This window comes from Centropristis striata, chromosome 11 (genome assembly GCF_030273125.1).
Source record: "Centropristis striata isolate RG_2023a ecotype Rhode Island chromosome 11, C.striata_1.0, whole genome shotgun sequence".
Taxonomy (NCBI): domain Eukaryota; kingdom Metazoa; phylum Chordata; class Actinopteri; order Perciformes; family Serranidae; genus Centropristis; species Centropristis striata.
Genome location: NC_081527.1, coordinates 17,433,143 through 17,460,369, shown reverse-complemented (window position 1 = coordinate 17,460,369; position 27,227 = coordinate 17,433,143). Strand labels below are relative to the sequence as shown.

Sequence of the window (27,227 nt, the reverse complement as noted above, 5' to 3'; positions counted from 1 at the left end):
TTCTTCTTTTTCACAAAGTCTGATAAACCACAGTAGCTTTCATCAAGAGTATCAGGTTTTAGAAGCAACTACATTTGTATCCAGACAACATATGTGTAGGCAATATTAGTACATTTGATGTGATGATAGAGCAACACAGTTATCGGTTTACTACCACAGTAGTGTGCTTACTAACATGCTTGCTTCACTGCTTGACAGAATTTGGGTCAGTGCAGCAGTCAAAAACTTTTAAATATATAAAAAGAAAAAAAAACACACACACACACACAAACACACACACACACACACACACACACACACACACACACAAATTACTGCAACCTAACATCTCTGCAACACATACAATACACACAGTTGATGCCTTTGACATAATATCAAAACGTCGTCACATTATGTTTATGATGTTAGTTAATTCCTTGAATATTTTAAACAAAAAAAATCTAACACCAGTGTACCTTTAACACCGAAAATATGTTAAAAACTGTGTCAAAAATCACTCCCTAGCTAATTCATCACTTCCTTATAATAAACACTTACTACTACACTTATCAAAGTGACTCAAACATTGTGACTTTGGATATTTTGCGTCATCATTATTGAATGTTCTGCCCATCTATATTCGAAAGGTTTTTTTAGAGAACAACGAAGTGGACACATTTCACACTCTTTGAAATACATAGACAGCGAATATACTGCACCTTGCGATAAAAAGAGGAGTGATTTAGTGATTTCTTTAACATTAAAATCCTGCAGCAAAACTACTGGAAATGCTACCACAGTTAGAGAATAATACTTCCTGATATCTAAATGTTCGGAACATATTGTACCTTTGGCACATATTTATGTAACCTATTAACTTCCTGGTGCCTCTCATGTACTTGTATTGAAGTCTCATGTACTTCTATTGAAGTTAGTCAGAACTCAATGAGGAAATAAGAGTAATCAAAAATGTTACTGGAGCAACAACGATACAGACACAACAGACACAAGAATCTGAGAGCTGCTCCTGTCATTTAAAGGTATAATGTGTAACATTTCTGCCTTAAAATGTCTAAACACCACGAGATAGATGTTTTGTTAATTTGTGTACTGACAGTCTAAATATTTCCAACGATGATCAAACACAAGAGAAATTGTGCAAATTGATTTTAAAAAACAGTTATAGTGTGTTTCATTGAGTCGCTTGTCAATGACATCATATAGCCTTTAACCCTTTAGTTGCTCTAACTTCCAGGGAAACACGTCAGAGTCCATGGGACGTCAGAGAGTAATTTTAAATCCTCCAGCAGAGACCAGATTTATTGATAGAATATGTCAATGTCAGTCCAGCTTACTGTGTGCCACAATGGCAAGTGAATCATGCCAGCAACCAAGCAATGGTAACATTATAACGTTTCAAAAACATTCAACACACTCATAAGGTGGTTGTTGATTGTTGTAATGACAATAACAACTCCCATGAGCCCACGTAGGCTGAGCTCATTCCCCGTTTGCAGTAATACATACGAAAAGTAATGCACTTGAGCGACACAAGGCTCAACTCAGTTGCGACTTCTAGTGGTCATTGTGATTAGGATGGGATGGGAGAAAGCAGGAAATGAGAAGACGCAGTATAAAGATCGAGAAAGGCCATTTAGGGAGATTGGAAGGGTCAAACCAATCCTGGATGAAAGAAGAGGCCGTTCTTAGCTGTAAATAAGCTAAAGATGTCACCTTGTATGACACGTTACCAATGTCACCTTCATAACTGCATACAAATAATAAATATGGAAGCAGTTATAATAACCCATTCTTCTTTCCTAACCTTTACCAAGTCGTTTTGGTGTCCAAACTTCACCAAGACATTACGTTTCACAACACAAACAATCATCGTTCATGTGACTGTTTCACAAGTTTTGACAGATCATATTTCATAAGATATCGTATGAATTGTTGGTATTAAATTATCACATGATACTTCATGACTTCATCAAAGTCTATTTTTTTGGTTATTGTTTTGATTGAGAGACCCCTAATGGCAGACATTACATACTGTACATTGTAAAGACTTCCAGGACTTTCTTTGAAGGCAGATGATAAAGGGTATCATTTACTACGTGCAGCTTAACTCCAATCCTACCACCTGCTTCTGCCCCGTCACCACACCAAACAACATGCTGCATGTCCCGAGGATATTAAGACAAGGCTTAACTGTGCACAAGGCAAACAACCTGGGTAAAGTCCAGTGTTGGTTATGGTGCACAGGCACTTCTAAGGCCCAGAGAATGGGTAGTGGAATAGAGTAAAAACACAACTGCTTTGTCTTCTTTTGTTTGTCCATCCATGTGCTTCTAGCCCTGACCAGTTAAGACAGGAGAAGCCCATTTGTCGTTTCCCTATTGAACACCTCTCACTATTGTTTAAAGGCCTGACAAAGGGAATGCTTATTCTTCCAGGATTCATGTTGACCTGGTGTTCACCGCCCTTTAAGCATACACACATATGCCAACACGGATGCTACAATGCACACACGTCTCTGCAAACATGAAGCCAAATTGGTACGTAAAAAGTAATGTCATTAAAGAAACTCACAACTGCAGGGACAAACCACAATGTCAAAGTGTTTTTTCATTATTAAGTAACACAACACAGCATGCCCGACCTGAGTCTTGATAAGAGTCACATGGAAACATAACAGTGAGATGGAAAATAAAGAGAGAGATTATGCATCATATTAATTTAATCTTGAGTCTGTTTGTTAAAGCTTTAAGATTAAGATACGACGGGTTAATGTTACATAAGATGTCTGGGTGATTGGGTGTGTCAGAGAGGGGGATGACGTGACTTTGACATTTTCTTTTATTATTTGTCCTCCCTTTTCTTCACGTCACCAAGTTAATCATACTTTATTTTTGCATTGATGTTATGTGTCGTTTATTTTTACATTATGAAGAGTTCCTTAAGAGTGCTGGAAGAAGTATTCAGATTAAACTGCAACCCTAACCCTGCATTCTTTTTTATAGCCAGCGGGGGGCGACTCCACTGGATATAAAAAGAAGAAAATTACCCTACTTCTCACTTGATTTATTACCTCAGTAAAAAAATTCCTAATGTGTTTATGGTCTCAATCTTTAGTTTCAAGTCCACTTCAGTATAGCGTGGAGTTATTTTGGAAATTATGGTCCCATTTAGAGGAAAATTCAAGCAGGGGATGCTTTTGGGCAGGACTATCTTGTGATTGACAAGTTACTATCACATCTGTGTTTTCATCTTAGAACTTTGTACTAAAAGACACTCTAAGGCAGGGGTGGGCAACATGAGATACTGTGAAGGTGGCAGAGGGCCGGACCAATACTCTGAACTTAATTCTGCTCAATATTAACTTCATTGCTTTATAAAATGCAGTAAATTATATGGTTTTGAGCAGCTACTGGTAAGAATACATGTTATGATAATACTATCTTAATGTGGAGAATGTCAAATATAGCAGTAAAAAACACATGCACATATGTAAATTGCCTTCAACATAAAAGAACTGCATTTGTATTCATTTCTAATTTCCAGGTAACTTCACGCAGGCCTCTCCATTCAAATATGGTCAATTCTGGCCATCGGCTAAATTGCTATTCAAGCGTACACTTCTTGAGTGAATGTACTTGTTTCCTACCACTGAAAATTTTCCAACATCATAATCACACCCTTGTTTCCAAGTAATGAAACCTTTAAATTTCACATTACACCCAAATATGTAGATAAACTTGTTTCACAGGAGACAGGAGACTTACTGGGATCCTCCCCAGTTAGTCATGTGGAGGCGGATGTTTCAGGAAACGACAAAAGTCCTGTCAGTCCTGTCAACCAGCTGAGCAAGGCTCACGAGTGCAGGTGATTTAAGAACAGCTCACCGTGTGACCAGCTGAGGGTCTGAAACCTCAGATAACCTTGTGGTGTAAATAGCTGATAAAGTTAAAAATGTAAAGGTTCAATTAGTAATGATAACAGGAATAAAGCAAAAGTAATTTTGCCTCATGTATTGCTCTGCACCTGTGTTTACTCCTTGTCTCCCATGAGTGATGCTGACCTACACTGTGATTATGTAATGCTGTGGATGTATGGCCCCTGTGCTTCAACACAAGGGCTCATTTTACACACATGATTCGACATATAAAACACACTGACCCTCTGTTTAAAGCGGGTGGATTTTGTACCCATTCACATAATTGTTGTCCTTTTCCATTCATGTTTACATAATGCAAGAACTGCTCCGTAGCCACTCGTGTGTGAGATGACATAAAAAGCTCATATGACGGCTATAATTTGATGATTACATAATTATTGCATTGTGAAAGCAGCCCATTTTACCAATTAGTTTCCAGTTACTGTCAGTGCATTTGCTTTGTTTCTCATCTATGTGTTGTTTATTGTCTTAATTCAATCCAAGTATCCATTCGCTACAGTTTAGATCTTCAAATTAAAGGAGCACTACACCAATATAAGACATAAAGGTCAGTTTATTAGTCATAGAGAGTATTACTCAGCCTGAGCAAACAGTTGTGTAATGTCCTCTGTGGCTCTGGCAAAGATTTGCTAAATCTTAGAAAATAATCTCAGTTAAGGCTTAGAGAAGGCAAATTTCAAGCCAAGCCAAAGATGTGGGTGTAGGAATGGCAATGTTGGTCAGTCAGTCAGTTGTTTCTTTAAGGTCACCACTTTGGTCCAGACTGAAACGTCTATAACTATTGGATTTCAATGCAATTCTGCACAAATTATTGTAAAACTAATGATATTACAATAAGGTCAACACACGGGGCGTGTGACAAGCATGACACAAAAGGGTTAAATACTCGCCTGTGAATATTTCACGTTAAAGATGTTCAAATCGACAGCAATGCTTAGTTGCAAAAATTTTTCAAAAAAAGGTTGGAATACATTTGTGTGGCATCCCATTGACCCAGAACAGCATCTGGCAGTCTGAGTTGCGGATTCCCTGAACTATTTTTTTTACAGTGAAATGCTCTGAGGGAATTTAAGTTCCCTCTCGTAAACAGATACACATGCGTCTGAGGCTTTTAGGTAACAACAGAGGGATTGGATCTGGCATAGTAAAGTTGCAAATAATAACCCTCAGCTACACTGGTGTGAACAGTAATGCAAATTTTGAATATGTACGTAACACACAACCTGATTGTATGAGGCCTTTATTCACAGTGTTAAAGCCCATACAAATCATCTTATTGAAAGAAAATTATTGCTTTTTCAGCACTATTCAGATATATTCGTTGTGAAAGTACATCTGATGTAGTGGCATGCAAATTAATCACAGGAAAAACAGCTTCAGAGGTAGTTTATGCCTATAAACTATATATATATATTAGTATTATCTCAAAGCACTGCTGTGCCTACAGCCTCAGAATCTAGACTTCCTTAAATCTGTCTGTTGTGAGTGCTCCAGCTTTATGGAATTACTATATAAATTGCTGGCATACCCCTTTAACTAATGTAAACAATATGTCCTCATTTAATCCCAAATCATTAAAGGATAGTTGGGTCAGAGTTTTTGTCAGTGCTTTTGAATACAGAGCCACATTTGAGTATGTGTATTTACTGGGTACATGGGTTTTTACTGGAAAAAAATGTGTGTGTGTGTGTGTGTGTATATATATATATATATATATATATATATATATATATATAGAGAGAGAGAGAGAGAGAGAGAGAGAGAGAGACTGAGGTCTGTTGTTACATAATCGCAGCATTTCAGGGTTAGTGAGCCTCTCAGTCAGACAAAAGATGAATAGACACACACACACACACACCACGCTGATGCAGTCATGCAACTTTCTACGTCTTTTGTGATTCTTGCAATCTGCCTACAACGGCGGGTAAATCACTTGCTCAACACTCGAGGCCTCGCTTTAACCCAGAGATTTAAAAATGATTACACGAAAGCAGTGCCCTTTCCAACCCCCTACACTCTCTTGAGCTCCTGTAAGATTAAGGGCTGATCATGTATCTGATGGTGCCACAGCAAGTTTCCTACTGCCATTAGTCTGTTGCAAGGACCTAATCCCAGCAAATCCTTTATTTTCCTCAGTACATCCAACACACACACACTGCTGCCAGCCTTAACGGCGGCACAACAACAAGTAGGGTAAATGAGCGAAGTAGGAGTGAAGAGTACAAACTGCTGCATCGTCACTCAAAGGATTGTCATCATGGTGAATCAATTTTCTTCTAATCCACAGCCAGTAATCAAAACAGAATGATGCAAAGTGGACAGGAATGACGCATTTTACCATAAGGCTGTGTTCGTCTGCGACCTGTTCAGAGTAATAGGATCACCCCGGTGGAGGGCAGAGGTTTGAGGGAGGTCATGAAGCAGTGGGGGTGCAGGGAGACCGCTGAGAGTGATCCAGTGATTGGACAGACACACGTCTTGTACTCTTTGAAGACAAAACACATGCGTCAAAGCATGTGTTGAGAGCTCAGCGTGAAAGAGACTTTCTAAAGCCACATCTTGACCATGTGAGTTGCAATAGTTCTGTTGTAGTGCTTTAAAGCCCCATTATTATAACAGCAATCTGCAATTCAAAGCCAATTAGACAAAACATAGCAATAAATACAATAAGTTAAGATATTTAACGCAGTATTTTTCTTACTAGAGTTGAGTATTGAGCTTTTATTTTCACACTGAGACAAAAACACGGACAACAATCAAAAACAAGTTCACAGCTATTTTAAAGAGCCATGGATATGCATTCCTACACCCTAAATCATACCCAGCTTTATCATCTATTTTGCTCTAAATGGGACCATTTGGTGATGGGAATGTGAAGTTATATAAAGAACATGATACTGTATTAAAGATGACTTGAAACTAGCGATTGAGACCATAAACTCATTGTGACAATGTTTACTGAGGCAGCATATCAGGTGAGAATTTGGGTCATTTTCTCTTCTCCTCGACTTCTACACAATCCCATTTCTTTTTGCAACCAGTGGAGTTGTCCCCTGTTGGCCAATAAAAAGAATGCAGGTTTAAGGCTCTTTCACATTGACCTCGCTTTTCAGGCCAAGAGGCTATATACACATCTTTGATACAGTCACTGTTTGGTATGTTGTTATCAGGAAGATTCATATTTTGATTAAAAAAAACCTGTGGTTCATTTGTTGCTTTATTTTTAGATAATCACCAATAACAATCTCTACTCTTCTTCTGTCCTCTGAGTAACGCACCAACCTTGGCAGCTCCTCTGAATGTACCGTACCCATTCAGGGTTATTCCTCACAATGTAAATAAAGCACATATCAAAATGATAATCACTCCTGTGAAACTCCGGGCAGAGCAGCTGTCTCTGCAAGACAACCTACGTCAGCAGCAAGGTGAAATAACTGAGATTACAGTGTGGAGAGACGGTTCATAATCTTTCTCACAGATGTTTGACTTTTAGCAACTCGAACAAGGAGTCGGGGACATGTGACTCTACCCTTTCGATAAAGAAATCTTATCAGTTTATCTGTATTTTAATGCAAGCATTAGTGTTTTTTCATGTCTGACACCATTTGTAGTTATTACTTGTTGGCTGATTCGTGCAGTCATGCCATATAGTGGCTTTCCAAGAATTGATGTTTCATGTGGCAAAAAATATGATAACTTTGTGGCTAATGGCTGATAAAAAAGAAGAGCAAGAACTTGTTGAACCCTTTTTTTTCTCCCCCAGATGCAGCTATATTTTTACAAGTGTGAGTTTGTTGACCTGTCACTAGGACATTTCCAAAACTTTCCAAAACATTTACAGGACAAACAAACTTTTTACTGAGAAACAAAGGCTATTTTCTTTTGGAAGTGATTTGCATTTGCTGCATCTTTTTTATCATTATTATTGTTATTATTATTAGTATTATTATTATTATTATTTTATTTTTTACCCTAAATACTGCTATGGAATATATTGAGCTGGACATACATGGACATGATTGCATAACGTGAAGTTATGTTTATATTCAAAATATATATTTTTTAGGGGTTTTCTAAGGGGATTAAAATAATTGGTCATTGGAGGATATTACTTCATCCAGATTTTTTTTACAACAATAAATATAATTATTTATGATTTACAGTTATAACTAATACCCAGGCATCTCAATGACCACTTAAGAATCTGTGTCAGTAACAGAAATGACATTTAAATAAAATCTTTTGGTAATCAATTATTCAATACACTCATGAGGACTAAAAACAGAAGCAGTCTACATAGCCATACTTTGACACACACACACACACACATACACACACACACACACACACACACAACAACAACAACAACAACTGCTACGAATAAACTAAGCGTGCAAATGGACAATTAGAAAGTACAAAGAAAAACATCATCATCATCATCATCCAAAACTGTTGGATGATCTGTTATATCTACAATAAGTTGCTGTTGATCCGCTAAAATAAACCACAGGCTCATGAACTCCACCAGAACATGTCTAAAGTTATGAAAGCATTTACATTAAACTATTATTACTTTCAAATCACACACAAAGTGAGGTGCAGGCCAGGGTCAGCTTTAATGCAACTCTATCAAAACTATTCTTCTGTAGTACACCAGGCTTTATTTACCCAGCGTTTTCGGCAATCTTGCCTTCATCTGAGTTTGTTCGTCTCACCAACTGGAAAAACAGAGGTGTGGCTGATTCTCAATATACTATTCGTGGGAATCAGCAGACGGAAGGGGAAAGCCTCTGTGTTGGCACAATTGAACACTGTGACGGTGAGGTCCTTCTTCATTTTAACAACTCCAACCAATGTCTGCACAACTTTGTAGAGTGGTAGAATGACAGCACAAACGGCTAATGAATATACATTGTGCTGTCTGCCATACATTCAAATAGTTTTGATCCATTCTAGCGTCAGACAAGATTATGTGCTTATTTGCATGGTGATAACAAAGTTAGAGCGTCAGGGAAGACGTTACAGACAGATGTAGTATCATGCTGGGCATGTTTTTCTAATTAAAGTATCAGATTATGTTTAGAAAATACAACTTATATTCAGTTGACAGAAGATGTCTAATCAGTGCTTTTATTCCTGTTCTACTATATCCCCTGAGGTGCACTGTGTCAAATCTCAAGACTCAAAACCAGTGGAACCACTGTGAACACTGAAGCTAGGGATTGCCCTCCAGTGGCCAGAGGAGCGGGGATTTTGCAGAAAGAGGGGACAACCTCAAGGCTGCAGTGCTCATGAATATAATAACTGCTTAATGTACCTCCTGCAACATCAGAGCAAAAGCAATTACATAAATGCAGCAGTTTGGCAACAAACCAAGCAAATCAAAATCTGATGAAATTATGGTTTATTATCTACGTTTCATCTTCTAGTTTTTATAAACTATTTAACTTTACAGTGATGTTTATCAGTCTCATTAAAAGACCAGATGTTTGCAGTTGCTCGGAGAAAGACTGCAGGAGATAAAACTAGAAAATCCTGTTGCTACTGAAAGCACCAGAAGTTTGGTAGGGTACAGGGTATAGGGTAATGTATACATCTGGATCTTTTCTGTGTAAATTATTTCTGGTTTATATGTATGAAACAAAATGCCTCTTGTACTTTAATGTAAGTCTGATGAGAACACTTAATTATATTTCAAGCAAACATTACAAATTGAAATCTGTTCATGTTTGGTCCAAAATAAACATTAAAAGGAAGCCTGAAGGGTTTACAAATCCCGCCAAAATAAAGTTGCCTAAAGGGAATTTCTTCCAACAACTCAAACAGCCTGGAATATATATTTTCCACTTATTGGAAAAACACACACCATGCCCTAGATGACCTTTTTGCTCTCTTTTTGCATGTCTGGGCCAACTTCCTCTGCAGCATTTTCACATCTTCTTTGTCATTTTGGGGTTTCCAAAGAAGGTTTTCACAATAGAATGAAAAAGGCTGTTTCTTTCTACCTGCATAAAGCTTCCCCTGTCCTTTGAACTCTCATACTGACGTGTAAAAAGGTGACATTGTCTGCTTATTTCTTTGTATCTTAAAGTTTATTCATCGACCCTGTTCTCTGGGTGTCATTTAATCACTCTCCTTGCATGCTCAGCTGCTAAACAGACACTCAGGTAAGCTCACACTGGTGCTCTCTTACAGCACCAGTCACATTATGTGTCCCAGGTTGCCCGCTGCACCGTGGGAACTGTATTTGCGGAGTGCAGTGCATTGTGGCACAGGAGCTGTCAAGAGGGACAGCGAGATAAAACAGGAATTGTCCTTCAGCATGGACCCAATTCATTTAGCTGGCAGACAGCAGCCTGTTCGTGTAACATCACCCGACTCAACCCTGGACCAAGTCAGGCTCAGAGCATCTGATTGTCCCTCTCTGGGGTCCAACACTGAGTACAGACTGAATCTGCTCTATTATTCAATCTTTCATGATACAGTGAAGAGCACACACACACACTGACAGAGACATTTAGCTGAGCCATCTTAATTAAAACTCCTACACAAAGAAAACAAATGGCCTCTTTATATTTCCCGGAGCTGTGAGAGAAAATCTCTTGAACAGGAACCAAGATCAGGTTAAAGTTTACAATGACTCTCTGACACCTTGTGTTTTGTGGCAGGAGTTGAACCTTTGACAGTGTAAAAATTCAACAGGAGCTTTTATTCATGCGAATAAAACCAGCCTTGTTTTCACTTTCATTTTATTGCCACTTTACTATTCTTACTACGATGATTAACTTTTTGCAACATTACTTTGAACTTTTAAACTGCGTGATCAGTTACGAAAGGTTGGAGACTGTCCTCCTTCTCAAGTTTGTGCAAGCAGCTTGCTACAGCCTATATTTACACTTCTATTAGGCAGTGATCTCTAGTGGATGGAGTAATAACGACAGGAGTCAAAGAGGAAATCAGGTGGTGTAGTATACAGAGCGACAATGTCCGCTGATGGAGGAGGTCGAAGTGGATTGATGGGTCAAAAAAGTGTTCCATATGTGAAACCAAAAGTCTATTATTATTTCTAACATTTCTTACATAATGTAAACTATGTAGCATACTTGATGTAGGCTAACAAATTGATCTGCAACATTTTTAATATTCAATTAATTACTACAGTTGTTTCTCAAATGTGAAGGGTTGTTGGATTTCTTTGTTTACTCCGACAAGCAGTTAAATTTTTATTTTTTAGCAGCACGATTGCAGAAAAACTACTGGCCTGATTGTCAGGACTTGGTGGATAAGGGTAGCATGGGCCATAGACAAACCCATTTATATTTGGAACAGAGACAAATCACAGGTTGGATACACAAATATTTTTTCACTTTAGTTAAAATTGCGAGAGAAGTACCCTTCTAATTTTAAATAATTTATCAATTTGGTTGATTTGGTTTTTAATTGTTTTTTTGGGACAAAATAAAAAATATAATAAGAATGAATTCTTATAACTTGTGATGGGGAAAAAAAATAAGTTGCAGCCCTCAGTACAACTCACTAATCATCTTATAATTAATACATTTTCATTATTTATTATACTGCAACATATATTCTCAATTAATTGGTTAATTGTTTTTTTTTTGTTAAAGACTACAAGTGATGCCTTTAATCTGGCTGGTTTTTTTTGGAACACCACACCAAACATATATAGTTTATGATTAAATGAGCCAAATCTTCCCATCTGAAAAGGTGGAACAAGATAATGTTTTTTTCCTTAAAATTAGTTTCAGATTTTCTTTTATGTACTATACCATCAAATCATACACTATCGTAGATATATTTTAACCTCAAATTTCTGTGTAACATAACACAACCTTCTGTTTTAGTTTATTTCTGGAGCTATCTTTGCCCTTAGGTGACTGTGTGTACTGGTTGACTTGTCATGAGGTCAAGGACAGGTGACAGCATGAGAAAGGGCAATAGCTCAATAACTTTGCTCTTGGACCATTGGACTGAGGATAACCTACAAGAGAATGACCCCAGATGACCTGCACCCAGTCATTGTACTGTACAACAGCACTGAGAGGTACATGTATGTTGCTTACTTTGAAAATCAGATCAATATTTTTTAATCCTATTATTGCGTTTTATCACAAGATGAAACTCATGCTTACTTCCGTGCAGAGAGAAAATAATTGGCAGCATGACTAAATCACCACGTTGCAGTGAACAGCAGGATGATGTCACTAAATGTCCAAACCCATCATAAAAAAAGTCCAAACCAATCCTGACACCATGAAGCTCAACTCGGAAGCCCATTGTTCGTAGCGATATGATAATTAGAGTTGGCCCTGCTAGCTGTTTATGTAAGAGGGGCTTGTTTATTCATAGTGAGTTCAGCCCCATCGGATCTCAATGGCTCCATTATTAGGCGAGCGCTTAAAGCCTCTTTCAAACTTCAAACATAAGAAGCCGCCTACTCATGCAAAACTGGCCTGGTGATCTGCTAAAACTGAATTGTATTGGTCCTGCATCGGTGTGCAGCATAATTACATAATCTGAATATATGAAACATGTTCTCTATCAATGTGTCCCACAGTGTTACGCAACTTTTTTACCTTTGATGAGCGGTCCGGAGAACACCTGAGCACGCCGTGTTCCTGATGCACTAAACAACATGCAGCTGTGGTTCATCTGTGGCCATAACACCACAGAAATATTCAAAGAAACAGCTGAGGACGCATTATATTTCCTCTGATCGCTAACAGAGCTTTCCATATGTTCTCCATAACCGAAGTGAAAAGGACCACACACAGCTGGGTCATTGTTCTTGACAGGGGGGCATAGAGTGTGCAAAGCCTCATTAAGAGCGGATATAAGCCTCTTTGACTGTACTCTCTGCACCGGCAGACACTGAAGGTGGAGTGAAGTGAAGTGCACGGTAAAACCAGAACATTGCGTGTCAAATCCCGGTTTAAGGAAGAAATAGTTCAGCTCGGATATGACCGAAATCTTAATGCTTTATTGCCGGGTTGTGTATGGACCCACTACCTATCACCCATTCATGGTAGTGAAATCTGGTAGAGGATTAGCTCACTAGGAAAACCTAAAAAGTAGAACAAAAATACTCTTACTCTACCTTTTGCACACGCTTCGCCTCCATTCGCCACTGCCGTCCTATTTTCCAAACAAGTCATCCAAACCTTACGACCATATAAGATGTTTGTTCCTACCCTCAAATAAGTCCCATAGGAGTGTTTCCTAAATTAGCGGCCCCCAACTGGTGGCAGACAATCGACATGTCTTCATAATGGTCGCCATTTTAAACACGCTGTTAACTTTGTGAAACAGTCATTTTGTTTCAGGTGTACATGGTTTCGTTAAGAAAAAGATGGTTAAAAAAAGTAAAATAAATAGACAAAACTAAAAGAAGTGAGGTAGTTACACTGGTGATGTAAGACTTGATATAGACTGTGACATTGTTATGCACAGGTTTATGTCCAGAAGTTAAGTTACATAAAAATAAAAATATTGGCTTTTGTTTTAACATGGGACACCACAACAATCTCCTGTGTCATAGTCTTGTGTTTGTTCAACCCTTCCACCCTCCCTTAGTGGACCTTGTTGTTCTTTATACTCCATATCCTTACTTTTCTCTTTGGTTTTACACTCTGTAACATCATCTTCACCTTGGCATACTTCAAAACTAGTACAATAGTTGGATTAAGCTGCTCGTGGGGTCGTATTTTTGAGGAGGAAAGTCTAGCACAGTGTTGATTTTCCTGTATATAGAGGACACTCCCAATACAGTCAACTAAGTGCCATAAAAAGTATATAAAAAGTATATGACGCTCATGCACTGATCTGTTCAACAATCTTTGTTGAAACAGTCTGATTTCGCCGAGACAGAAAAAGAGGAGGATGCTCTGATATAACAGATGTGTGAATCTCATTCTCATCATTCTGGTGCATTACATCAAATCAAATGTTATTATGTTGTCAAGCTGTTTACAATGTTGTATCAGGAGCCACGGATCTGAAGATGAAATGACAGGAGCCATTCATCTCCTGGTTGTGCGACAGCAGTGTCTCTTTATGGCCTCTTGATTACGCTGAGCTCACCATCATGCTGGCTGCATCACATGGCTCGCCTTATGCAAATCACAGGGTAAGGGACAGTGACACCGGGCACAGCAATCCTGGCATCTCTCAAAGCCTTTGAGCTCAGCTGAGAGGGGAAGTCCACTGAACTAAATGACAACATTATACCAAACTGCAAAGAACACTCTGCAAGAGATGTCACTTTCTAGTTGAGGTGATTTCTAAGTGCAAAAAGGGAATGCAATGTTCTCAATAAGTTCGTTTCCATGCACCTGTTTGAATGTGTATTTTCAATTTGCACAATAAAAATTGAAAAACAAACAAAACAAAACAAAATTCGAAGTATTTCAAACACTCAAGCTTCCTCTCTATGGGAAAGACAAAAACTGAGAGCAGACAAAAACATCAGATCAGATTAATTATCAGGTTTAATGATTTTTAAATATTTTTTTATTAACTTTATAATCGAGGTATTGTTTTTACTGTTGGTTCATCATGATTATTTTCACACAGAACTCAAATTTTACATGGTGAAAAATCTCTTTTATCACAAAATGACGTGTGTGGCCATTTTGTCTTCAATTCCCTATTGTTTGTCCATATTTAACTCTCTATTGTTTGTGCTCCATATCAATGTGATAACAATCATGCTGTTTGGAGGTTACATTGGGGCATGGCATTGCTTTAAGGTAAATGCAAACATCAGCATACAAACATGACAATGCAAACCTGTTCAGCAGGTATGATGTTTATCATGTTCACCAGTTTAAAAAATCTTCTTCAAGACAATTTGATGTCAATAGTTCAAATAATGGCCCCATTTAGAAGAAAATAGAAGATAAAGAATCATATAATTTGTGGCCTGGTTACCCTTGATTGACAGGTCACTAACAAAGCGAGCCATCATCAGGAGAGAATATAGTTATATAGAGATATTAAAAAAAGGATGTTTACCAGTTTGGTCTCATAACTTTGACCCTCTCACACTGTATTTTCACCTAATGACATTTATTTGAACGTTTTGTTCAGCGTTGGACTAACAGACACTCCAAGGAGTCGCTGTTCATTTTTCTGTTTTTGTTTTTTGCTAGCCAAAATGAACATCCCAGTTAACGCTAACATGAATTAGCAGTGGCTTCTCTCAGTCAGGTTGAGGTGTAGAGAGGCGTGTACTCAGTGTCGTCAGATCTCTCTCGCTCCTCCGCAGTCCAAATATGGTCTGCTCCCCGTATTGGAAACAAAATGGCGACGAGTGTAATGCTGAACTTGATGCTTCCAACGGGCAGTCCACAAACCAATGGGTGACGTCACGGTCACAACGTCCATTATTTATACAGGCTGTGTCCCAATGTCAAGGATCCTTCCTTGGTAGGATCCTTCCTTCAGAGTCGTGTCCTCCGAAGGCAAGGCAAGAGTCCTTCCTTTGACTGGTGTAATGCACAAATGGGACAGCCTTCGGAGTGTGCAGCTGTGCGTCATTGCGTAATTGGACGTCCTGCTTAACTTCAGCGCCGCTTTCGGCCCTTTGGCTAAGATCAAGTGTAGCATCTGTTCTTATCAGTTTAATAAAAAAAAAAAAAATAAATTCAGCAATTTCAAAATCAGTTCACGACATGAATGTGTCTCTGGCATCAGCACTCTGACACATATTTGTGAAAATGGAAGAAGATGCTTTAAGGTTGAATCTCCACGATTTATCAAGTAAAAGCCATAAAGTCGACTAAACCTGAATATTTAACTGATCCTGGCTGAATTCGGCCGCTACTTAGTGTCATGAATGCAGCGGCGCATAATTCATCATGGAAATATGTTCTGTGATTTTTTATTTTTTATTTTACAGTACAGTACAATAACAGTTATTTATAAATAACAATAACGGATAATAGCGGACTTTCGGTCCCTGTAAACACAATAAAGAAATGTATAACTTTCTGAATGGCACAGTTGCACATAGTACATCATCATCGGACACATATAAATTAATAAACAATAACTTTAGCGACTGAAACGGCATTAATTAACTTAACTGGCAATGTATCAAGATGACGTTTATTATCTTTAAGCTTAATATTCTGGCATATGCTTATTCATATGTTTATTGCTTGACTTTAAACACACGTTTTGTAAGTTATGTGATAACATTCAGTGTAAACTGAAAATATCTACATATTTAAATGCATATTGCGCCGCCGGCGTCGCTGTTTCTACGCTTGCCATTTTTAAATCTCCCGGTAGGCCGGTGTGCGCAATGCTTTATGGGTAGTCGGAGCGCACGGAGGATACACACATGCATCCTCGGAATTTGGGCAAAAGAAGGACTCTGTCCTCCGGAGCATCCTCGACATTGGGACAGTCCTTCGGCGGATGTTGATGACGTAGTGTCCTTCAAATCCAGCCGTTTTAGCATCCTTCCTTGACATTGGGACACAGCCACAGTCTGTGATATAGATGGAGTCCTAACATCTCCCAAAAAGTAAAGCCAAAATATCTTGATCGCCCCTGGTGGCTGGGAGTAGTATATGTCACAAACCCCGCCCATCACAAACTTAAAACTCAGAGTTGATGTCAAATTCATTTTTCCCAAAGATGTTTTTTTTGTCATTTTAGAAAGTCCTTATCGCACTGATGTTTTTCCAAGTGTTCATTTTTCAGATAGGTTCGGTTTTAATTAAGTTATTGATGCTACAAAAAAGGGGATGTAAAGTCATAATTGACAGCTAGCATTATGCTCTTTAATGGTCAGCTGTATAATTTGGCGAGAATTTGATACTGTGGTTCTACTCTTTGTCACTACTGCACAAACTCCAAATGATCACCTGTCACTAGTTAAAGATGGCACCGGAGACATGTTGTCCATCGTTAAATATAGTCTATGCATGTAGCCAGTGTGCCAAACTAAAAATGTATTTATTTTTTTCACACCGCTGAAGCTGTTAGACTTTACACAAATGAGAGACAGTGTTGATCGAAGAAAAGCTAAGACAAACCAACAAATATGACAAATGTGTTTTGTGTACTACATGATTTAAAACACATACAATATAGTAATTTTAAACACTATATTTGTGTATGTTTACTTTGTTAAACATCTACATTACTGTGCAAAAGTTTTAGACAGGTGTGGAAAAATGTTGTAAAATAAAAATGCTTTCAAAAATAGAAATGTTAATAATATATTTTCATCAATTAACAAAATGCAAAGTGACTGAAGAGAGGAAAAATCTGCCTTTTGCCATTTACAGACTTTTGCAGAGTATATCTTGGACTTTGTCTTTCAATTTTTATGTCTTGTTACCCTTCCTGGACCATGAGATCCATTTAAAGTTTGTATTTCTGTGCAAACAAGAAGGAAGCAGAGTAGCACCAATATTTTCACCTTTTTTAGGCCTACACTACGACATCTACAAACACGAAGGAAGGAAAGGGGAAAAACCACCACCGACTGCCTTCACAGTGTCAGACATCTAAGTAAGCAGTATGTGATCATGATGCAAGGGAGGTGACTTAGTTCTTCATGAGTCAGCTGTGTCAAAGCCATGAGTCAGGGAAAGACAGGGAAACAGCTGCATCCTTGTGTTGCCTGACTTTTTTTTTTAATTTCCACTGTAAACCCTGGAAGCTTTTTAGAGCAGTTGTAAAGCTATATTTGTATGTGATCCATCGACCTTCCAACATATAGGACATGGTCACGGACTCAGGTCACACTGTGCATCATGTAATGTCTCATTTAGCTGCGATCGCATCTACAAAAGTAGAAAAACAACGTTTGGTATGACCCATGAATGACCAGGTGCTATAACAATAGTCTATTTAAGTTCTTATTCGATCTCAGTTACAGGCCCTAATGTCTGGTTTCCAGTTTCATGCAATTCTTTTTTTTTCTTCTTCCTCTCTGTCTTTATTTACCACAGACACCAACAGGTGGATGCATGTAATCAGATCGCGAAAAGAGGAGGAGTTTAGTTGACTAGAACACAGACTTAGAACAAATTTGATGGGAACAGAACAATAATTGATTTCACACAGGGCCTTTATTTCACAGCATGTTGTTCGGAGATGAACTCTCAAAGGTCATTTCTTCTTTTATTCCCTTTTGGATCTGCTCCATATGCTAGTGAGAACGAGATAACTGTGACTGTCATTTGTCATTGTCATCACAGGAGTCACATAAGCGGCTATAAAGGTAAATGCTAGCATGCTAACTGTTCAGCAGGTATAATGTTCTCTATATTAACCATTTTAGTTTAGCGTGTTAGCATGCTAACATTTGTTAACAAGCAGGTGTTTCTTGTGTTTGTTTGTTTGTCTGTTTGTTAGCAGGATTACAGAAAAACTATTGGCCCAATTTTCATGAAACTTGGTGGAAGGGTTTAGCATGGTGCGTGAAAGGAAAAAAAAAGTTAAAGTTTGGAGAGAAACAAAAAAAATTTCACTTTCATTAACATTGCAAGGTTGGGCATGGCATTGAAAGACATCTGCGCCCTCCAAGTTTAGTTTTGTAAATTAGACAATTAAATAAATAGAGATTTTGACTTGATGGCACTAAAGCAAAAAGTTAAAAAGTCACCAAATATATAACAATTCATCCCGAAGGGGACATGAATGTCAGAACCAAATATCAAGACAATCATTAATTTGTTGTTGAGACATTTCACCCAAAAAAACACAAATGTCAACTTTAAATCACAGAACTTGTATGGGAAAAAAATGCCGAAACATACATTAGAAATCTTTGCCAAGGAGGTGGTGGTTCGGTTTGTTTGTTTGTTTGTTTGTTTGTCAGCAGGATTACAGAATAAATACTGACCCGATTTTCATGAAACTTGGTGAAAGAGTATAGCGTGTACTGAGGAAGAACCTATTGCATATTGAATTATTTGTCACTTCACCCTTTACCCTGTTAGATTAGGTGAAGATGTATGCTTTCTTAGTGTCCTTCTAGTCCAGTCCCCCAAAAAAATAATAATTAAATGATACAAAAACAAAATAAAACATGTATAAAGTTCATTAGTTACTTATCCTTTCAATCATTTTTATTCCTTTTTATTTGGGGAGAAAGCAGCAGTGGTGATTTCACCAGCATGGATTAGGCAGATAACAGAGCAATGTCCTGGACAGGTCACACAGGTTTTTAGATAACAGAAGAACATCACAAGATCAAACAACCTACATATGCCGTGGGGGCAGAAATAAAGAGTTATCTGATTTGTAAATTGTCAGTATTATTATAAAGTCATATTGTATGACGCCAGTGTTTAAAAAAAAGCTTAGACAGAGCACGTACTTAACATACATACCCTTTTGATTGGTTATAACACACACACACTCACTCACAGACACACATACAGCTGGCTCAGTAAGGATTTACAGCTACAGCAGGGATTATATTTTATTACACATGCCGTCACTGGCTGTAATCCACTTTAACAGGGCCTTGTTTGCTGACACCTCACAGAAAGAAGATACAACTGAAATGGAAAATTATGCTAAAATTAGCATTGTTAACTTGAGAAACTTGTGTCAGTTATGATGACGTTACAGACACATAACTTGTTGATGCACAGAATTAATGAATGTTTTTATACACTGATTTATTAATGCTTAACTGATTACATAAATTAATGTTTAGCATTTTAATTAAAATCTGATCAAATACTGTCCACAACCTCGACATATTTTAAAAATCTAAAAATATTATTTATAGCAGCAATGTGGTCATCTATTTTCATTTTAAAAATTCCAGGAGATTAACGCTGTGGACAGAAGCTAACTCTACTGCGTACCCTGCCTCATGCATCTTAGTGGTTATGTAAGTGACTTTAAGATCAACATTTCTCATGTGGAGCCGACATGCGGATTGTGTTTGGAACAACTATTGTTGACATTTCTTTCCTGTTTCCATTAAGTAGAAATATGTATACCAGTATCACCCTTTGGTAATTGTCCAGTTGTACTTCTGTCAACAGGCAACTCCAACAAAACAGATAAAGCTGTGCAAAGGACTTGGAAGGAGACAGTGACCATGTGATCATTGTTAGCCACTTAAATCACAGCTCTGGATATTTACTTTTATGAACTTGCCAACAGAAGATCTAAACAAGAACAAGTACCTGGAAACAAGTGCTATTAAAATTCATGTGATAGAACAAATTGCATCATGTGTTTGCTTTAAACTGGACATCCTCTGGCTGATGGGTCAGGGTTTACTAGTGAGAGTAGGTGCACAAACCCAAGTTTGGAGTTTTGGAGGGTGTTGCAACTTGTCCATGTGTTGGATTCAGAGAAACAATCAAACCGGGATAAGAGAGGGGGCTGTGGGGACAATACCAAGGCTGTCCCCTGTAGGCCCCATGCCACATAAAGACCTGATTATTCCCTCCCTGTTGGCTGGCCTTTCCGAGTGGACAGACAGTGGACTCAGTATTTCCCTTCCTCTGTTGAGCAGTGGGGACTCTCCTCCAGTCTCAGCCAGGGCAAAGCAATTTAAGGGGAGCTGTTGTTTTGGAGAGCCACTGTGGGAAAGTCATTAAAGTGTAAAGCATCTCTCTTTTATTTCCTTCTAAAGGACTCTTGGAAGAGACATCCACCAAGGCGGTGGATGGTAATGAGTGCTGACATAGACCGGCCACCCCCACAGTGCCGTGTGTGCCGATAGCCGCTGCCATGGCAAAGCAATTCTCTGCTATGAAACCGGCCGCACAGCAAGAAGGGCTTCCTCTCTTCGACAGGTGGCCAGTGTCTACCAGTAAACTACTAAAGCAAACCTTTGCTTCCAACCGGAAAAAAAAACTTTCAGTCACTTTGGTAGCCTTTGGTAGTGTGTTGCAGAATGTGTACATAGAGAATAGGACTGTGACGTAAAAGGCAGTAAAAACGCAAGGCATTGTGGGTTTGTAAGATCAGAAGCTACAGAAGAGAACATGTGACAGGCTGTGGCAATCAAGAGTGGATGGGAAATACAATTTTAACATGGATTAAAATTTGACATCCACCAAGTCAATGTGCTATAATCATATGTTATAATTAATTAGCTTATCTTATTTTTGTTTACTTACTGCAGTGCGTGTTATTACAGGATATCAGTTAGGAGATTAATAGAGACAGATGGCTAACATTAGCCCTCCAGCTGTCACAGTCAGATTAGCTTCAACACAATGTTTTATCAACTTACATAATAGTAGTAATTTTCAATTACGTGACACTGTTTACTAATAAACTGTTAAAAAAAATGGTGCCAGTTACCAATGCTGTTAGCATGGTGGCTAACCACCGTATTCAGGACATGACGTTACTGCTTCAGGAGCTTCATGGAGACAGCTAATGTTAGCTCGGCCTTCAGCTGTCATCATAGACTCACATTTCAACTTCTAGTAGCTGTAATCTCATTAATGTGACAATCTGCAAGAAACAGTCTGCAATAAAAAACACTCAAAAAAAGTTGGGACAGCACAAGCTGCCGCAGTTATCAATGCTGTTAGCATGGAGGCTAACCCCTTGACATTGGTGGTGCATTTCAACATGTTGTAGTGTGCAAACTGAGGACCTTTGCAATAGACCCACTTCTGTAATTGTTAGATGTTTAATTTGAGATTTCTATTCTCTGTTGTTGTATTTGTCTTTGCTGTGTGCTTGTGGTTCAAAAAGAATGACTGAATGTAAACAATAATGTGTATCATGCACATGTTGTCTAAGCTCTATTCTGTAATGTGTTCCAAAGATCAGCCTGTCATTATTTATTTAAAGGCGACTTAGTGAATACATGATGCACAACACATGGCTCTTAGGGATGCTGAGATGAGGCCTTTAATTTAATCAAGGGTAGTTCTTCAACCGTCTCCTCTTACTGATCATATCATTATCACTCCATGCAATATGTATTTAAGTGGTGAACTGAACAGTGTACAGGTACAAAACTACTTATCATCCTTTCTCCAGTGAGATGACCCACATGGCAAGCTATTATCATGGCATTACAAAACCACAGAAGGAGACGCAACAGCATGTGGGACAAGGGCACAATAAGTGACTATTTGCACTGCATTGTAATGACTGAGATTGCCTTTACTGCGAAACACATGTACAACTGCTGCACATGAAACAATCAGAGGTGCTTGCCAATTCATAAATGATAAGAAGGTGTCCACATCACAGTGGTGCAATAAGGCACAGAAAGAGCTGACAGATGAGTCCAATGTTGAGCTTCCGAGTGTGACAACCTCCCTTAAATGTGGAGCACACAAACCGGTCTGAAGCAGTCTGCTGTGTGGAAGTGTGGCTTCAGTCATTGCCCCTGAATTTCTTTGAAAAATGGGGGCCTCTGCTGGAATCCATTGGTACAACATGTTGTTTACCAACGCCTTTGCACCCCAGGACATCCCAGTACAGTATTCATTCATTTTGTTCTTGTCACCATAACATGCAGCTGTCTCATTAAACGTGATCCATTAAAAACACTGTTCTGTACACATTATCCTGGCCTAGACACAGGGATGTAGATTTCACAGTTCCTTATCAAATCACGTGCAACTCACTTCAGTTATGTTTACTGCACAGCCTTACAGACAAAATATTGTTTTGGCTTCTTGGACTCACATGTTGAATATTTGTCTAGTAGTCATCTTTAAATATTGGCACACCACCGTTCTATTTTCGGTCTGTGTATTGATTTTCTTGGTTAAACAGTGGGCCATGCAAAAGGATAACATTCACAGAACAGGTCAGCAACACCCAGTCATGGTGAAGAGAAGCAGGCCTGGCTGTCGACACAGAGTTCATGGTAGCCAGGCATTACTAAAGCAACTGAAAGCAACACTGATTGTGTTTGTTAATGGTGGGATGTATAGGAAAGAGTGATTGATTTGACTGCCTCTGCATTAATGCTACTCACATCAAGCTATGTCCTGGTGGTCAACCCTGTTACATGCTTGTGCTTTTATAATTTCCCTGAACTGCATTGGGATCCCCTCTCTGTGCGCTACTGTGTATGTTTCCTTCTCCCAGGGCCCACATATAGGCTTGTGAAAAGCGAGGTTATGCAACACTCCGGCCACTTGAATAAACTGCCATTTACTGAGGGTGAATGGAGGAGTTAAGAATGGCAAGGGACCCATTGTCAGTTGTCATTGGTATGCAGAGCGCTGCAGCATTACTATTAGGACCCTCGTTGGTTTTGATCAAAATCTGCTGAATCTTTACCCCCTGATCTGTGGGGTGCTTTATTCTCTATGCCGCCCTCAAACTGCTCCTGTCATAGAGACCAACGAAAACAGCCAAGCAGTCACGCCAATGCATGGTACATGGAGGACCAAAACACCCATATCAACAGTTTGTCTGATATGTTTTCTGATCAAATCACATGTTCAAAGGTACTCAGAGACCAATCTTGAGTAAACACTGCCCTGCAGGGCAGGCCTGGATTGTGATGTGCTCACTGGTGCAATGAAGCAATAACCAAAGTGGACACTTTGTCAATAACAACAAAACCATTAGCATTTTCTCCTGGACTACAAAAGGGCAATGATATTTCTGACAAAACAATATGCAACCTCCTTATTGACCTAGATTGAATAAGAATTTGATACTCATTGTCATCTGAGTCGACAGTGTGTGCAGATAACCGATGGCCACATTCATTTTGGTCCAAACACAAGGATTCACCCCAGTTCAGTAAATCCCTCCATCTCCCCCCGCCCCAGTCTGTCATGGAAGCGGAGTGAACTGGGTTGGGGTTATATAACCAGTGTCTGCTCCCATAGATCCTCAGCAGCTCGTCTTCCCCTAATCTTTTCAGCTTGATTACACCCTCCATCCCCCTCCTCCGCCGACTCATTCAATTGAGAGCGTTCTCACACACAAGCACATCCACATAGGAGCAAATGAACAGTGCGTCGAGATCCGCCACACTCCGGTTTAGAGCGGATCGGATGCTTGTGATTGCAGGTAAATGTGTGGCTGCAGAAGTGTTTTGTCATTGTGCAGCATCTCGTCATGATAAACAAGAAGGCATCTGAGGGAAGCTGCACATGTTTGCCTCTAATCTCCAGATTTTTTCGGCTGTTTACACCATATCTTAGCTTCACAAGCATCAGTGTCAGTCATTGCTGCAGCTTGATATCTATGTGAACAAGAGCAATGTTACAATCTGCTCAAAGATGTCAACAAGGAGAGACTGAACACTGATATTATTTGACGTACCAGCAGCCTTTCGATGGTTTTGCAACACTGTGGTGCTGGGAGAAGCATGCTGACACTGGAGGTGTTCCTGCAATCTATCAGTATGGATGCAACATGCAAATAGAATGTTATGAAAGAGACAAACAGTGGTAATGTCAACATTTACAACTGCTTGTTTACAGCATGCCTGCTCCATTTTAAGTGTTTTTGCCAGGAATTTCTAACAGAAATCAAACACATTGCCAACTGTAGAGCAAATATTTTGCAGTCACCGGGTGCATGTGATAGCTGCTGTGATAAAAGAAAAACTAGGCCAAAGCATTAGACATTGTGTCAGCTGAAAACATTTATCATTACCCATAATTTGGCATGAAACAGTCACGCCAAAGAAGCTATCAAAGAACTATGACTAAATCTTAGCAATAAGGAAGTCTGCATTCATGTACCGTACTGTTCCATTCAAAGTAATATTTTGTGGAAACCACTTAAAGTGCTTATAAAATGGATTTTAAGAGATGTCTGTGGTCAGAAGGGAGACATGGAGGTTCAAAGGGCAAAGGGTGCATTACACTTTGTCCTTTTTTTGTAACAAGTAAGCGTAACTGCAGCGGTAAAAGCTGACCCCTCTCTCTGACCTTTGCTCACAAAGAGCACAGACATGTGAATATTCTCCTCAGGCTGCAGCTTACCTACAAACCTGTGCACCTCCAGAAGGCAATAAATCTTCCAGCCTCCAGCTGGCTAAACATTTAATATATTTTATGAGCCTCTTCGGTGAAGGCCAACAGGCAGAAGATGCAGGAAGTGGGCATGTTTAACAGTTGTAATGCAACATAAACCTGGAAGCTGTTAAAAGGTGGAGAGGGACGGGTTTTAGCAGCATAGTGCTTCAGCAGTTTTCACTGCTACTGTTCTGGTGCAGGAATAATCACAGAAAATCCCATTATATGCTGCAGAGCTGCATTTTTTGGCTCATACAGTGACCAGTGATTGTTTTGCGTACCTCATTGCTACTGCATGTAAAAATGCATCAGGCATCATTAGGAGCAGAGCAGAAAAAATGGGTCAGACACAATCTTGTTGTTTTTATATGTATTATAAAACCAAATCAAACTAGATTTTTTTAATCGCTAAAGCATCCCCTTATGAATCAGCGTCTCTAAATCCCATTAGCCTTTATTCTTTTGCACTACGAACCGAGACTCACCGAATGTAAAACTCACACTGTTAAACTTTTATAAAAATGCCAACTGTGAAATTTAAATCAGCCGTTTTTGGAGCCTCTCTGATAGATATAGAAAAAAAAGAGAGATCCTGATTCTGTTCTGTCATCTTAGGGCTGCCTCAGAAAGTAGGCCACCCCAGATCTATGCCATCATCATCTTCATGAGCACAGTGGGAGCTTTATCAGCATAGTGGACAATCAAAATCACACTCCCATTGCATCGTGTCATTAATGCTATCAGCTGAGATTGCCAGACACAATCGACTCTCACAAAGCGATAAGAAATCTTCTGAAAGCACAATGTTGGCACGATGTCGACTACTGACACTTCTGTCAGGTTTATCTTGCAAACTTCACAACACAATGCTTGCAAACGCAGAAAACAATAGCAAATGATTTTGCAGACAAATAATCAATATGACGTTTGCAATGTCACCAAATTTACTTAAATGTAATCTACAGCATTTGTTCTCCTGACAGTCTCAACAGGAGCCAACAGTTTATTATGACCTACTGACATCTATTGGCTCGATGTAAAATGACAGCCACATTTTATATAACCTCACTGGAACTCATAGATGAGGCTCTGGCGCCCTCCAGTGTTCAAAACTTTAAATATACATACGAATATCTACATGAGCCAGATGGAGCTCAGATGGAGCTCTTTACTCAAACGCACCTTGATGTGATGTGTGAGCAAGGAGCATTTCTTGTTTGTTTCTTCACAACAAATTTTCAACCAGCCCGACCTTGAATTTTCAAGGCAGAGGCAGTGCCATTTTCTAAAGATTAATTCAATAAAATATTTTGCAGAGGACACATCTATTTTCATTTGTAAGTAGAGCATAAATTAAACTTACTTAAGATTTCTTCACTCAAGTTTTAAGTCAAAGTCAAGATGGACAAGTTCCAAATTAGAAGAAGAAGAAGAAGAAGAAGAAGAAGAAGAAGAAGATTACTTGTATTAATCCCACAATGGGGAAATTCAACCTCTGTATTTAACCCATCCTTTAAATTAATCCTTTAAATCAATTCTCAAGTCGAGTCCTTAGTCAAGACAAGCAAGATATGAGTCAAGTCCCAAGTCAAGACAGAAAAGTCCCAAGTCAAGACAAGCAAGACCCTAGTAAAGTCCCAAGTCAAGTCTCAAATCAAGTCCAAGTAAAGACAGACAAGTCCCAAGTCAAGGCAAGCAAGACATGAGTCAAGCAAGTCCCAAGTCAGGATAGACAAATCCCTAGTCATGTCTCAATTCAAGTTCCAATCCAAGACAAGTAGGACCCGAGTCAATTCCCAAGTCATGACAGACAAGTCCCGAGTCGAAATAAATTTGTAACTCAAGTCTGACTCGACGCCTCTCATAATTTGTCAAGCAATAATGCAAATAGTTCCAGTTTCTCACATGTGAAGTTTTGCAGCTTTTGTCTGTTTTATGACTATAAATTGAATATGTTTGAACTGTTGGAACAAATAACAAGTTATTATTATTATTGTTCATTATTGTTATTCAAAATAATAATCTGCAGATTAATCAATAGTGAAATATGTGACACTGGAAGGAGCCTTCAGGTGAACAGGAGGCTGGTTCGGCATGGAAAGACAAACTGGAGCGCAGTCGCCAGCTGTTTTGCACCTTTTTTTTCCCTGACACATCTGGGGAATCATTTATGCTTTATGTGTTGTTGTTTTCCTACAAACTGCTGTTAAACAATCTTTATAGACTCCATCTTGGAATAAATAATGCTTGTAAAGATGATTGCGCCACACGAAACAGCTGCTATCCTCCAAGATCACACTGAACTTGTTTGAGAA

General features: G+C 38.9%; 1 pseudogene; it reads left to right on the top strand.

Annotated features, from left to right (window-relative positions):
- The first annotated feature begins 15,524 nt into the window (after positions 1 to 15,524).
- LOC131981148 (U2 spliceosomal RNA) lies at positions 15,525 to 15,743 on the top strand (annotated as a pseudogene).
- Positions 15,744 to 27,227: the final 11,484 nt, after the last annotated feature.